This window comes from Carcharodon carcharias, chromosome 19, assembly GCF_017639515.1.
Source record: "Carcharodon carcharias isolate sCarCar2 chromosome 19, sCarCar2.pri, whole genome shotgun sequence".
Taxonomy (NCBI): domain Eukaryota; kingdom Metazoa; phylum Chordata; class Chondrichthyes; order Lamniformes; family Lamnidae; genus Carcharodon; species Carcharodon carcharias.
The window spans coordinates 108,075,732-108,089,270 of NC_054485.1; the positions used below are offsets into that span (position 1 = coordinate 108,075,732).

At 48.8% G+C, this 13,539-nt stretch overlaps 1 protein-coding gene across 2 annotated transcripts in view; it reads left to right on the forward strand.

Annotated features, from left to right (window-relative positions):
• Positions 1-2,429: 2,429 nt before the first annotated feature.
• LOC121291897 (regulator of G-protein signaling 3-like) overlaps positions 2,430-13,539 on the forward strand; it is a 231,763-nt gene continuing 220,653 nt past the window's right edge. For both annotated transcript variants that reach the window (XM_041213549.1, XM_041213550.1), the window contains exon 1: positions 2,430-2,651. The gene's annotated coding sequence lies outside the window, so the exon portion shown is untranslated. The remainder of the gene's footprint in view (positions 2,652-13,539) is intronic.

The window sequence follows — 13,539 nt, forward strand, 5'->3', positions numbered from 1 at the left end:
TGCAGCGGTTCAAGAAGGCAGCTCACCACCACCTTCTCAAGGGCAACTAGGGATGGGAAGTAAATGCTGGCCCAGCCAATGATGCCCACATCTCATGAAAAAAAAGTAACCCATAGAGTTCAGTGTCCACCTATCTTACACAACATCCCTGTTCTCCAATGATGCACTGTTCCCCAGTCAGTGAGCAGTAGCATTCCTTCAAAAACTTGCAAGATAGAGGCCACCTTAATGCCCAGCCTGTGAGTAGCACGAGGTAAGTCAGGAAAAACCATGTCTCTCTGAGCAAATGGATCGCCCACACCTGCATAGGGCAGGAGGCACAACTCACATCATGGGTGTTAATTTTTTAAAACTGCAGTGGTTGAAAAGCATGTGGTTTTCTCACCATTTTTCAATGTCTTGGCACAATGACAATGGAAAACTGCCAAATTCAAAGCTAGACAGGAGGACATCACATGAGTAGATGTCGTGTGGAGACATTTTGCTGGAAAGATGACAGTTTCCACCGTTAGTAATGAACAAACCCTTTTTATTTTTCAAAAATACACCTTATTCATAAAATATTGAGATGACCATTACAAACAATTCAAAATGGTCATTACAGAAAGTGCAATGATATTCAAATTATCTACATTGAACATGTTAGACTCTGAGGTGCATCAAAACAGTTGTGGTACATGTAATGTTTACCATGTGCATTCTGTATGACTGTGAGTCATACAGCCCGAGGGACTCTATACAATTCCCAGCCCCTCGGTGTATGAACTAATCTTCCAGGGGAGGAAGACATACGCTGTGAATTATAAATTTCTGGACTTGGCTGGCCGATGTACATCGCTTCACCATTCATCTCAGCCTCCTGCACCCTATCACTGACATTCCCTTTCGTTCTTCCTCTCCCTCCCTCTCTACACCCCCAACTGAGAACTTTTCAAAACCTATTACATTTCTAACTCTCCTCCGTTCGGATGAAGGGTCATCGACCTGAAAAGTTACCTCAGTTTCTCTCTCCACAGATTTTACCTCTTTTCTGTCCTTATCACAACCTACCTGTTAATTTTCATAACCTATTGGATTTGTGTGTTCTGATTCCCTTGTTGAACTCATTACAGGGAGTCTGGGCTGTTACTTAACACTGTAAATACCCATCGAACAGCACGATAACTGTTCATGCAATCCAACTGATCTCTGTGCCCAGAAAGGGAACAATTTAAACAGCTCAATCTCATTCCAGCATGTAGTAGATTCTTTGTAGAGATATTAAAATGTTCAAATTGAGACCTTTTATTTTACTTTTCCTTTCTGTCGCTTTTCTCTCTTAATAATTTTTATCCTTTCATGAGATGTCTTCAATGCCAAGACCAGCATTGTAGGTACACCCACAGTGCTGTTAGGGCAGGAGTTCCAGAGTTTTGACCCAGCGACAGTGAAGGAACGGCGATATATTTTCAAGTCAGGACGGTGAATACTTTGGAGGGGAACTTCCAGGTGGCGATGTTCCCATGTATCTGCTGCCTTTGTTCTTCTAGATGGTATCAGTCGTGGGTTTGGAAGGTGCTGTCCAAGGAGCCTTAGTGAGTTTCTGCAGTGCATCTTGTAGATGGTACACACTGCTGCTACAGTTCGTCGGTGGTGGAGGGAGTAAATGTTTGTGGATGGGGTGCCATACAAGCGGGTTGCTTTGTCCTGGCTGGTGTCGAGCTTCTTGAGTGTTGTGGGAGTTGCACTCATCCAGGCAAGTGGAGAGTGTTCCATCACACTCCTGACTTGTGCCTTATAGATGGTGGTCAGGCTTTGGGGAGTCAGGAGGTGAGTTACTCACTGTGGAATTTGAATGCCCTCTTTTCTTTCCCCCTCTCCTTTCCTCTTTGTCTGATTTGACTTAAACTCTCCACCCCCGCTCCACATCTCCACCATTCCTCGTATCTTTTTCAATCTTAAATCTGATGGGCTGAGGCAGTGGACTGTAGCTCTCGCAGCTCATTGTAGTTCCCAGACGCCCTCCTTTGCCTTCACTGTGTCCGCTATCTGCTCAAATTTCCAGTAAGTCAGGGTGCAACAGGATGAAAGCTAGACGGCTGAGGAAGAAAGTCTAACTACTTGCATACTGCGAGGATCTGTCCCAATAATTAGCGCGAGTGTTTTTCACCCTGAAGATAACATATAAAGGATCGAAAGAACCAGTGTGTTCCTGTACAGTTAGCTGAACCTTCATCAGAAGAGTGACATTAAGGCTATTGTCCATTGTGCCAGACCTTCAGATGACCCTGATTTCGAGGCCAGTCTGTGTAGTTGAATCTTAACTCAGTTGCTTAAAGTCTTCATTAATAATCCAGCAGGGGCTGGGTTTATACGCCTGCCTGCCTCTTAAAAGCAAGACTGTGTGATTCTCTTGCCTGACTGAGTGACTGCAGCCCCGGCTGGAACGCTGATGTCAAAATACTTGTGGGTGTGACCATTAAGATTTTCTTTTCGCCACACAAGGAGCTCAGAAAGCTCTCGAGCCTGCAAAGGAGAGTAGCAGCAGCAACAAGAATCTGCTTTTTCTCTCCTTCACACACTCTCTCTATCTCTCTCTGGCACCAGCTCTCCGTGGAGTCTCAACCAGGAAGCATTGGTGAATGTGAACAGCAGGCAGTTTACACACTAAGGTAATACAGCCACTTCCCATCTCTCTGGCGTCTCCGAAATGTGTGTGTGTGTGTTTTTTTTTCTATGTTGTTACATAGCACCGTGTCAAAGTTTCACAGTGTTGCTTGTTAAGGCGAGCTGGATTCCAGCTGTTTTGAACCTCTGTTTACTGATCCGCCTCGAATGACTGACTGACTCAGATTTGAGCAGAATCCTCTAAAAAGCGATGGTTTTGTAGTTAACAGACAGGAATCACCCGCTGCTGGGACTGCCTTCTATCCTTGCTGGCATTTGTTTCATGTTGACAAGAAGACAGAGAGAGAGAGAGAATGGAAGAGAGAGGCAGGAAGAGAGAGAGAGAGAGAGATAGAGAGAAAGTGCCAGAGGAGGTGACAGAGAGAGATAGGGGCAGGGAGTGAGACAGGCAGGGTAAAGGTCAGGGAGAGGGGGTGAGAGAGCTAAAGTGAGAGAGAGAAAGAGGTAAAGGAGGCAGAAAGAGAGAGTAAAATAGGTAAAGGGAGTGGTAGAAAAGAGAGAGAAAGGGGTAAAGAGAGAGGCAGAGCAAGCAAGAGAGAGAAAGAGATAAAGAGAGAGGTGGAAAGGGAGAGAGAGTGAGGCAGAAAGAGGGAGAGTGAGAGTAACAGAGGGGCAGACAGAGAGAAAGAGAGGCAGAGAGAGAGGCAGGCAGGGAAAGGGGCAGGGCGGGAGAGAGGAGGGGCTAGACAGAGGGAGAAGCAAAGCTTTCAATAGAGTGAAGAAGAGAGACAACAGCAAGATAGAGAGAGGGAGAGAAATAGATGGGATGAAACAGGGAGAAGAGAGAAATGAGAGGATGTTCATCGCAAATGAGTGAGAGAAACTGCTGAAGGAGATGTAAAATAGTGAGAGAATGAGTAAGAACCCAGCATTAAACAGAGAGTGAGAGAAAGAGGGATGCAAGCACAGGATAAAACAGGGCAAAGGAATTTGGAGACAACTCATACTGAATCAGAGATAGAGGGAATGCAGAGGCAAAGAAGACAGATACACACAGACTGGGGAGAGAGATGGAAAGAAAAAGGCAGACAGGAAAGGGAGAGAGAGAGAGCATGAGAGGAACAAAGACAGCTGAGAAATAAAGAGAGATCCACCACAAGGCAAAACAGAGAGATGCAAAGAAGAGGAGACACAACAGAAAGAATGAAACAGCAAGCAGAGTCCGAACATGGAACGTGGAGAGGACGGATACATCTAAAGAGAGAGAGAGAGAGAGAGAGAAAGTGATTGAAAGAGGCAGAGAGAAAGATAGCATGCAGAATATAAAGAGAGAGAAAGAAAGTGATTGAAAGAGGCAGAGAGAAAGATAGCATGCAGAATATAAAGAGAGAGAGAGAGAGAGAAAGTGATTGAAAGAGGCAGAGAGAAAGATAGCATGCAGAATATAAAGAGAGAGAGAGAAAGTGATTGAAAGAGGCAGAGAGAAAGATAGCATGCAGAATATAAAGAGATAGAGAGAAAGTGATTGAAAGAGGCAGAGAGAAAGATAGCATGCAGAATATAAAGAGAGGATAACCCAGAGAGACAGAGAAAGATCCGTCCTGTAATCAGATGGGCAGATTCAAATAAGGAGTGTCAGTAAATGGTCCTGTTAATTATTAGCAGCAGGGAAATGTCTTTCTCATTGGATTGTTTGACCTTTCCCATGATGGTTCAATATCTCGATGGGGAGCTCGCACTGCTCCTCGTTTCGGGAGGGGCAGTATTGGTGATCGTTACAGGGTGGAGTGGCCTCAGCTTTCCAGTTGAATACCTGGGCATGAAAACTTCACTCTCTACAGCACCTCACATGGTGACAACTACAAGCAGCAAGTGGATTAGAGAAGCATCACAATGAAAGATTAGAATAATGCTTGGTGGTTTGTGGTTGAACACATACTGGGCGCTGTCAGCAGGAGTGATCGTACTGAACCCACACCAGGCACAGTCTGAGATTGTACTGAACCCACACTGGGCACTGTCTGAGATTGTGCTAAACACACACTGGGCACTGTCTGAGATTGTGCTAAACACACACTGGGCACTGTCTGAGATTGTGCTAAACACACACTGGGCACTGTCTGAGATTGTGCTAAACCCACACTGGGCACTGTCTGAGATTGTACTGAACCCACACTGGGCACGGTCAGTGATTGTACTGAACCCACACTGGGCACGGTCAGTGATTGTACTGAACCCACACTGGGCATGGTCAGTGATTGTACTGAACCCACACTGGGCACGGTCAGTGATTGTACTGAACCCACACTGGGCACGGTCAGTGACTGTACTGAACCCACACTGGGCACGGTCAGTGATTGTACTGAACCCACACTGGGCACGGTCAGTGATTGTACTGAACCCACACTGGGCACGGTCAGTGATTGTACTGAACCCACACGGGGCACGGTCAGTGATTGTACTGAACCCACACTGGGCACGGTCAGTGATTGTACTGAACCCACACTGGGCACGGTCAGTGATTGTACTGAACCCACACGGGGCACGGTCAGTGATTGTACTGAACCCACACTGGGCACGGTCAGTGATTGTACTGAACCCACGCTGGGCACGGTCAGTGATTGTACTGAACCCACACGGGGCACGGTCAGTGATTGTACTGAACCCACACTGGGCACGGTCAGTGATTGTACTGAACCCACACTGGGCACGGTCAGTGGGAGAGATTGTTTGTGGATGGGGTGCCAATAAAGTGGTCTGCTTTGTCCGAGATGGTGTTAAACTTCTTGAGTGTTGTTGGTGCTGCACTCATCCAGGCAATTAGGGAGTATTCCATCATACTCCTGACTTGTGCCTTGTAGATAGTGGACTGGCTTTGGGGAGTCAGGCAGTGAGTTACTCATCGCATCATTCCTAGCCTTTGACCTGTTCTTGTAGCCACAGTATTTATATAGCTAGTCCAGTTCAGTTTCTGGTCAATGGTAATCCCCAGATTGTTGATAGTGGGGGATTCAGTGATGGTAATGCCATTGAACGTCAAAGGGCGATGGTTAGGTTCTCTCTTGTTGGAGATGGTTGTTGCCTGGCACTTGCCTGGCAAGTGTTACTTGCCACTTGTCAGCCCAAGCCTAGATATTGTCCAGGTCTGTCTGCATTTGGACATGGACCACTTCAGTATCTCTGTGTGCGTGTCTGCGTGCATGAACATCTGCGTGTGTGTCTGTGCATGAGCATCTCTGCGTGTGTGTCTGTGCATGAGCATCTCTGCGTGTGTGTCTGGGTGCGCGAACATCCGTGTGGGCGTGTCTGGGTGCGCGAACATCCGTGTGGGCGTGTCTGGGTGCGCGAACATCCGTGTGGGCGTGTCTGGGTGCGCGAACATCCGTGTGGGCGTGTCTGGGTGCGCGAACATCCGTGTGGGCGTGTCTGGGTGCGCGAACATCCGTGTGGGCGTGTCTGGGTGCGCGAACATCCGTGTGGGCGTGTCTGGGTGCGCGAACATCCGTGTGGGCGTGTCTGGGTGCGCGAACATCCGTGTGGGCGTGTCTGGGTGCGCGAACATCCGTGTGGGCGTGTCTGGGTGCGCGAACATCCGTGTGGGCGTGTCTGGGTGCGCGAACATCCGTGTGGGCGTGTCTGGGTGCGCGAACATCCGTGTGGGCGTGTCTGGGTGCGCGAACATCCGTGTGGGCGTGTCTGGGTGCGCGAACATCCGTGTGGGCGTGTCTGGGTGCGCGAACATCCGTGTGGGCGTGTCTGGGTGCGCGAACATCCGTGTGGGCGTGTCTGGGTGCGCGAACATCCGTGTGGGCGTGTCTGGGTGCGCGAACATCCGTGTGGGCGTGTCTGGGTGCGCGAACATCCGTGTGGGCGTGTCTGGGTGCGCGAACATCCGTGTGGGCGTGTCTGGGTGCGCGAACATCCGTGTGGGCGTGTCTGGGTGCGCGAACATCCGTGTGGGCGTGTCTGGGTGCGCGAACATCCGTGTGGGCGTGTCTGGGTGCGCGAACATCCGTGTGGGCGTGTCTGGGTGCGCGAACATCCGTGTGGGCGTGTCTGGGTGCGCGAACATCCGTGTGGGCGTGTCTGGGTGCGCGAACATCCGTGTGGGCGTGTCTGGGTGCGCGAACATCCGTGTGGGCGTGTCTGGGTGCGCGAACATCCGTGTGGGCGTGTCTGGGTGCGCGAACATCCGTGTGGGCGTGTCTGGGTGCGCGAACATCCGTGTGGGCGTGTCTGGGTGCGCGAACATCCGTGTGGGCGTGTCTGGGTGCGCGAACATCCGTGTGGGCGTGTCTGGGTGCGCGAACATCCGTGTGGGCGTGTCTGGGTGCGCGAACATCCGTGTGGGCGTGTCTGGGTGCGCGAACATCCGTGTGGGCGTGTCTGGGTGCGCGAACATCCGTGTGGGCGTGTCTGGGTGCGCGAACATCCGTGTGGGCGTGTCTGGGTGCGCGAACATCCGTGTGGGCGTGTCTGGGTGCGCGAACATCCGTGTGGGCGTGTCTGGGTGCGCGAACATCCGTGTGGGCGTGTCTGGGTGCGCGAACATCCGTGTGGGCGTGTCTGGGTGCGCGAACATCCGTGTGGGCGTGTCTGGGTGCGCGAACATCCGTGTGGGCGTGTCTGGGTGCGCGAACATCCGTGTGGGCGTGTCTGGGTGCGCGAACATCCGTGTGGGCGTGTCTGGGTGCGCGAACATCCGTGTGGGCGTGTCTGGGTGCGCGAACATCCGTGTGGGCGTGTCTGGGTGCGCGAACATCCGTGTGGGCGTGTCTGGGTGCGCGAACATCCGTGTGGGCGTGTCTGGGTGCGCGAACATCCGTGTGGGCGTGTCTGGGTGCGCGAACATCCGTGTGGGCGTGTCTGGGTGCGCGAACATCCGTGTGGGCGTGTCTGGGTGCGCGAACATCCGTGTGGGCGTGTCTGGGTGCGCGAACATCCGTGTGGGCGTGTCTGGGTGCGCGAACATCCGTGTGGGCGTGTCTGGGTGCGCGAACATCCGTGTGGGCGCGTCAGGGTGCGCGAACATCCGTGTGGGCGCGTCAGGGTGCGCGAACATCCGTGTGGGCGCGTCAGGGTGCGCGAACATCTCTGTGCGCGTCAGGGTGCGCGAACATCTCTGTGCGCGTCAGGGTGCGCGAACATCTCTGTGCGCGTCAGGGTGCGCGAACATCTCTGTGCGCGTCAGGGTGCGCGAACATCTCTGTGCGCGTCAGGGTGCGCGAACATCTCTGTGCGCGTCAGGGTGCGCGAACATCTCTGTGCGCGTCAGGGTGCGCGAACATCTCTGTGCGCGTCAGGGTGCGCGAACATCTCTGTGCGTGTCAGGGTGTATGAGTGTGTGTTTGTCTGTGTGCATGCATTTGATTGTGTGGGTCTGAGTGCTTGTTTGTTTTTGTGTGTGTGCGGTGTGTATGTATGTGTATGTGAAGATGTGTGTGAACCTTGCTAGATAATGAAAATAGATGTTATTGTGGAGCAGTCTAGCAGAACCACATCTATTTAACAGTTATTCCTGCTGCCGGCAGTTCCGTACAATGTGAGTGAATGGAGAATGAGTTGGTCATACAATCCTATTCAGTGGGAATGAATATTACATGATTTTGCCCATTGTGTTTTCAGAACATAAGAAATAGGAACAGGACTAGATTGTTTGGCCCCTCTGTCATTCAGTAAAACGATGGCTGAACATCTACATCAACTCTGCTTCTTGACCTATCTCCATATTCCTTGATTCCCTTAGTATCCAATTAACTATTGATCTCAACCTTGAATCAACTCAACGACTGAGCCTCCACTGCCCTCTGGGGTAAAGAATTCCAAAGATTCACAACTTCCTGAGCGAAGAAATTTCCCCTCATCCGCTCGCTATTTATTCATTCATTGGGATGCGAGCGTCGCTGGCAAGGCCAGCATTTATTGCCCATCCCTAACTGCCTTTGAACTGAATGGTTTGCTCGGCCATTTCAGAGGGCATTTCAGAGTCAACCACATTGCTGAGGGTCTGGAGTCACATGTAGGCCAGACCAGGTAAAGACAGCAGGTTTCCTTCCCTAAAGGACATTAGTGAACCAGGTGGGTTTTTACAGCAATCAAGAATAATTTTGTGCTCATCATCACACTTTTAATTCTAGATTTTCATATTTATTGAATTCAAATTTTACCATGTGCCGTGGTGAATCGAGGGAAAGGGTGGAAAATGTCGAAATCAACAAGGGCCTTACTGATCGAACTCTTAAGGGCCTGTATGGACTATACCTGCTCTGAGTTCTTAGGTTTTTGTCAACTTGCCCTACCGCCTGCAATGATTTATGAACACACAGGCCGAGGTCCCTCTGCTCTTGCACGCTACCAACTCCGCCCCGGAAATTTGAGCGGATAACGGGCACAGTGAGTGCAACGGAGGGCATCTGGGACATACAATAAGCAACGAGAGCTACAGCCCACTGCCTCGACCCATCAGATTCGAGACTGAAAATAGTACGAGGAATGGCGGAGATGGGGAGGGGGGGGTAGTTTAAGTCAAATCAGACAGAGAAAGAGGAATAGAGAGGGGGAAAGAAAGAGGGCATTCAAATTCCACGGTGAGTAACTCACCCCCTTACTCCCCAGAGCCTGTCCACCATCTACAAGGCACAGGACAGGAGTGTGATGGAATACTCCCCACTTGCCTGGATGTGTGCAGCTCCCACAATACTCAAGAAGCTCGACACCATCCAGGACAAAGCAGCCCACTTGATTGGCACCCCATTCACAAACACTCACTCCCTCCACCACTGACACACAGTGGCAGCAGTGTGTGTACCATTTACAAGATGCATTGCAGGAACTCACCAAGACACCTTAGACAGCACCTTCGCAACATCTGCCACCTGGATGGTCAAAGGCAGCAGATACATGGGAACACCACCACTTGGAAGTTCCCCTCCAAGACACTCACTAACCTGAATTGGAAATATATCACCATTCCTTCACTGCCGCTGGGTCAAAATCCTGGAACTCCCACCCTAACAGCACTTTGGATGTACCTACAATTATGGCCTTGATATTGACAGACATCTCATGAAAGGATAAAAAAATTTGAGAGAGAAAAGAGACAGAAAGGAAAAGTAAGTTTAAAAATAAAAGGTCTCAATTTGAACATTTTAATATCTCTACAAAGAATCTACTACATACTGGAATGAGATTGAGCGGTTTAAATTATCCCCTTTCTGGGCACAGAGAGCAATTGGATTGCATGAACAGTTATCGTGCTGTTCGATGGGTATTTACAGTGTTAAGTAACAGCCCAGACTCCCTGTAGTGAGTTCAAAAAGGGAATCAGAACACACAAATCCAATAGGTTATGAAAATTAACAGGTAGGTTGTGATAAGGATAGAAAAGAGTCAGGTAACACCTGTGGGGAGAGAAACTGAGGTAACTTTTCAGGTCGATAACCCTTCATCTGAACGGAGGAGAGTTAGAAATGTAATAGGTTTTGAAAAGTTCTCAGTTGGGGGTGTAGAGAGGGAGGGAGAGGAAGAACGAAAGGGAAGGTCAGTGATAGGGTGCAGGAGGCTGAGATGAATGGTGAAGCGATGTACATCGGCCAGCCAAGTCCAGAAATTTATAATTCACAGCGTATGTCTTCCTCCCCTGGCAGATTAGTTCATACACCGAGGGGCTGGGAATTGTATAGAGTCCCTCGGGCTGTATGACTCACAGTGAATGCACTTGGTAAACATTACATGTACCACAACTGTTTTGATGCACCTCAGAGTCTAACATGTTCACTGTAGATAATTTGAATATCATTGCACTTTCTGTAATGACCATTTTGAATTGTTTGTAATGGTCATCTTGATATTTTATGAATAAGGTGTGTTTTTGAAAAAAAAAGGTTTGTTCATTATTAACGGTGGAAACTGTCATCTTTCCGGCAAAATGTCTCCACACGACATCTACTCATGTGATGTCCTCCTGTCTAGCTTTGAATTTGGCAGTTTTCCATTGTCATTGTGCCAAGACATTGAAAAATGGTGAGAAAATCACATGCTTTTCAACTACCGAAACTTTTTAAAAATCAGCACCCTTCACTTGAGTTGGGCCTCCTGCCCTGTGCACTCCGTTTGACTCATAGCTTTAGAGACGCCTACAGCAAAGAAAGAGGCTCATTTGTCCCATCTTGTCCGTGCTGGTCAACAAAGGTCTGACGACACTAATCCAGTTTTCCAGTGCTTGGCCCATAGCCCCGGAGGCTAGGGCAATGCAAGTGACTCTCTAAATACTTCTTAAATGTTACAAGAGTTTCTGACTCAACCACCCTTTCAGGCAGAGAGTTCCAAACTCCCACCACCCTTTTGGTGAAAAAGTTTCTCCTCAACTCCCCTCTTAGCCTTCTACCTCTTACCTCAAATCTATGCCCCCTGATTATTGACCCCTTTACTAATGGAAAAAGCGCCTTCCTATCTATGCCCGCCTTTAATCTTATACACCCTATCAGGTCCCCTCTTAACCTTCGTTGCTCAACCCCAGCCTATCCAATCTTTCCTCATAGCTCAGACCCTCCAGCCCAGGCAGCATCCTGGTAAATCTCCCCTGCACCCTCTCCAGTGCAATCACATCCTTCTTATAATGTGGTGACCAGAACTGCACACAGTACTCCAGTTGTGGCCTAACTAGCATTTTATACAGTTCCAGCATAACCTCCCTGCTCTTGTATTCTATGCCTCAGCTAATAAAGGGAAGTATCCCATATGTCTTCTTAACCACCTTGTCTACCTGTCCTGCTACTTTCAGGGATCTGTGGATATGCACACCAAGGTCTCTCTGATCTTCAGTACTTTCCAAGGTCCTACCATTCATGGTGTAATCCCTTGCCTTGTTAGACCTTCCCAAGCCCTTCACACTTTTCTGGGTTGAATTCCATTTGCCACTGCTCTGCCCACCTGACCAGTCCATTGATACCCTCCTGCAGTTTACAGCTATACTCCTCATTATTTACCACCCTACCAATGTTTGTGTCACTTGTGAACTTCTTGATCCCTACATTTAAGTCCAAATAGTTAATGTGCACCACAAACAGCAAGGGCCCCAGCACTGAGCCCTGGTGGAACCCCACTTGAAACAGAGTTCCAGTCACAGAAACATCCCTCTACCATCACCCTCTGCTCGAAGACCCATGGCTTTTCCTGACTTACCCCACATTACTCTCAGGCTGGAGATTAAGGTGGCCTCTAACTTATGAAATATTGATGCAATGGGACTGCGCACTTACTGGGGAACAGTGCATCATTGGAGAACAGGGATGTTGTGTAAGATAGGTTGACACTGAACTCTATGGGTTTTTTTTCATTCATTAATGGGATGGGGGCATCATTGGCTGGGCCAGCATTTATTGCCCATCCCTAATTGCCCTTGAGAACAGAACACTAGGCCACGTCAGAGGACATTTAAGAGTCAGCCACATTGGTGTGGACCAGACCAGAAAAGGACAGCAGATTTCCTTCCCTAAAGGACATTAGTTAACTAGTTGAGTTATTATCATAATTGACAATGGTTTCCAGATCTGCTGTGGTGGGATTTGAACCTGGGTCCCTAGAGCATTACCCTGAGACTCTGGATTACCAGCCCAGGGAGAACACCACTACACCACCACTTCCCTTCATCAAATACCTTCTGAAAGGTCATGCACACAACTGACTCTTTAAACTTGAGGCAGTCAGGATAAAGGAACTTGGATTTAAGATGATGGATAAGGGATTTCAGACAGGGAGCAGGGGAAATGGTTCAGCACAGAGGGTTGTGCTTAATTTATTGGTGAAGGTAATGAGATTTGTAGGTGGCTAGCACAGCAGATCTATACATAGTAATGGATAGAGTGAATGAAGTGGTGAAAGCTTGTGGAATGATAATTAATGTAAAAAGGATTAAAGTTAAGAGGATTGGATGAAACGATAGTGGGAAAGCAGAGACGGTGAATGGTCAACAGCTGGAACAGTATCACAATTTAAGTTCCTGGGAAGCGTTTCATGGGAAGAAGGTTCGTGTCATAAAGAAATCAGAGCTCAGGTAGCTATGTCCAAAAATGTATTATCCATACATAAAGAATTGCTCAGCATAGGAATGAGTAGAGATTTTAAGAAAAGGATTGTGGAGACTGCGATTTGGGCATTGTTGTTGTACAGGTCTGAAACGTGAACCTTGAGAAGAGAGGCCAGCCAAAGGCTAGAAGACTGTGAAGTGTGGCTCTGGAGAAGGACAGAGCGGGTCAGTGGGAGAGAACACAAGAGCAATGAGGAAGCTCTTGGGATGGCGGAGGAGACAAGGCCATTTGTGTAGATCGTGGAGAAAATACAAGAAGGTTGGATTGGCCATATCCTAAGGCATGAGAACTTGCTGAAGGAGGTGAGGGAAGGAAGGTTAGTGGGGTATAGCCCAAGATGGAGAAAGAGAATGATGACGTTAGAAACCTAGAAATTTAAAATGGGAGGCTCCTACGAGCAACTGTAGAGAGAACACAAGGCCGCCCTTAGGCAGATTACTTTGACTACTTACTACAGATGGCTGTAAGGTTTTATTACTGAAGACACAGCCGCCAATGGTATGTCAAAGGGAGATAGGGATGGGCAGGAGGCTAGGGTCAGAGGAACCAGGGGAGGGGTAAATGGTATTTGTCTTGCTTCCACTTACCTTGTACGCAGGGCATATCTCCCGGACAACAGTCCTGTATGAAGGCAGGAACAAACCGATCTACACACACCATTGAGAGATGCCAATTAAAACCTGATCAGCAGCCAATAGTGACTGAAAGGGTCTCTCAGGTATATGTCTGAAATGTATAGAATGGGGAGATGGGGGCCTAGTAGTAATATCACTGGATTAGTAATCCAGAGGCCCAGTTTAATCCCCTGGGGCTTAAATCTCTGAAGAAGAGTCATACGGACTCA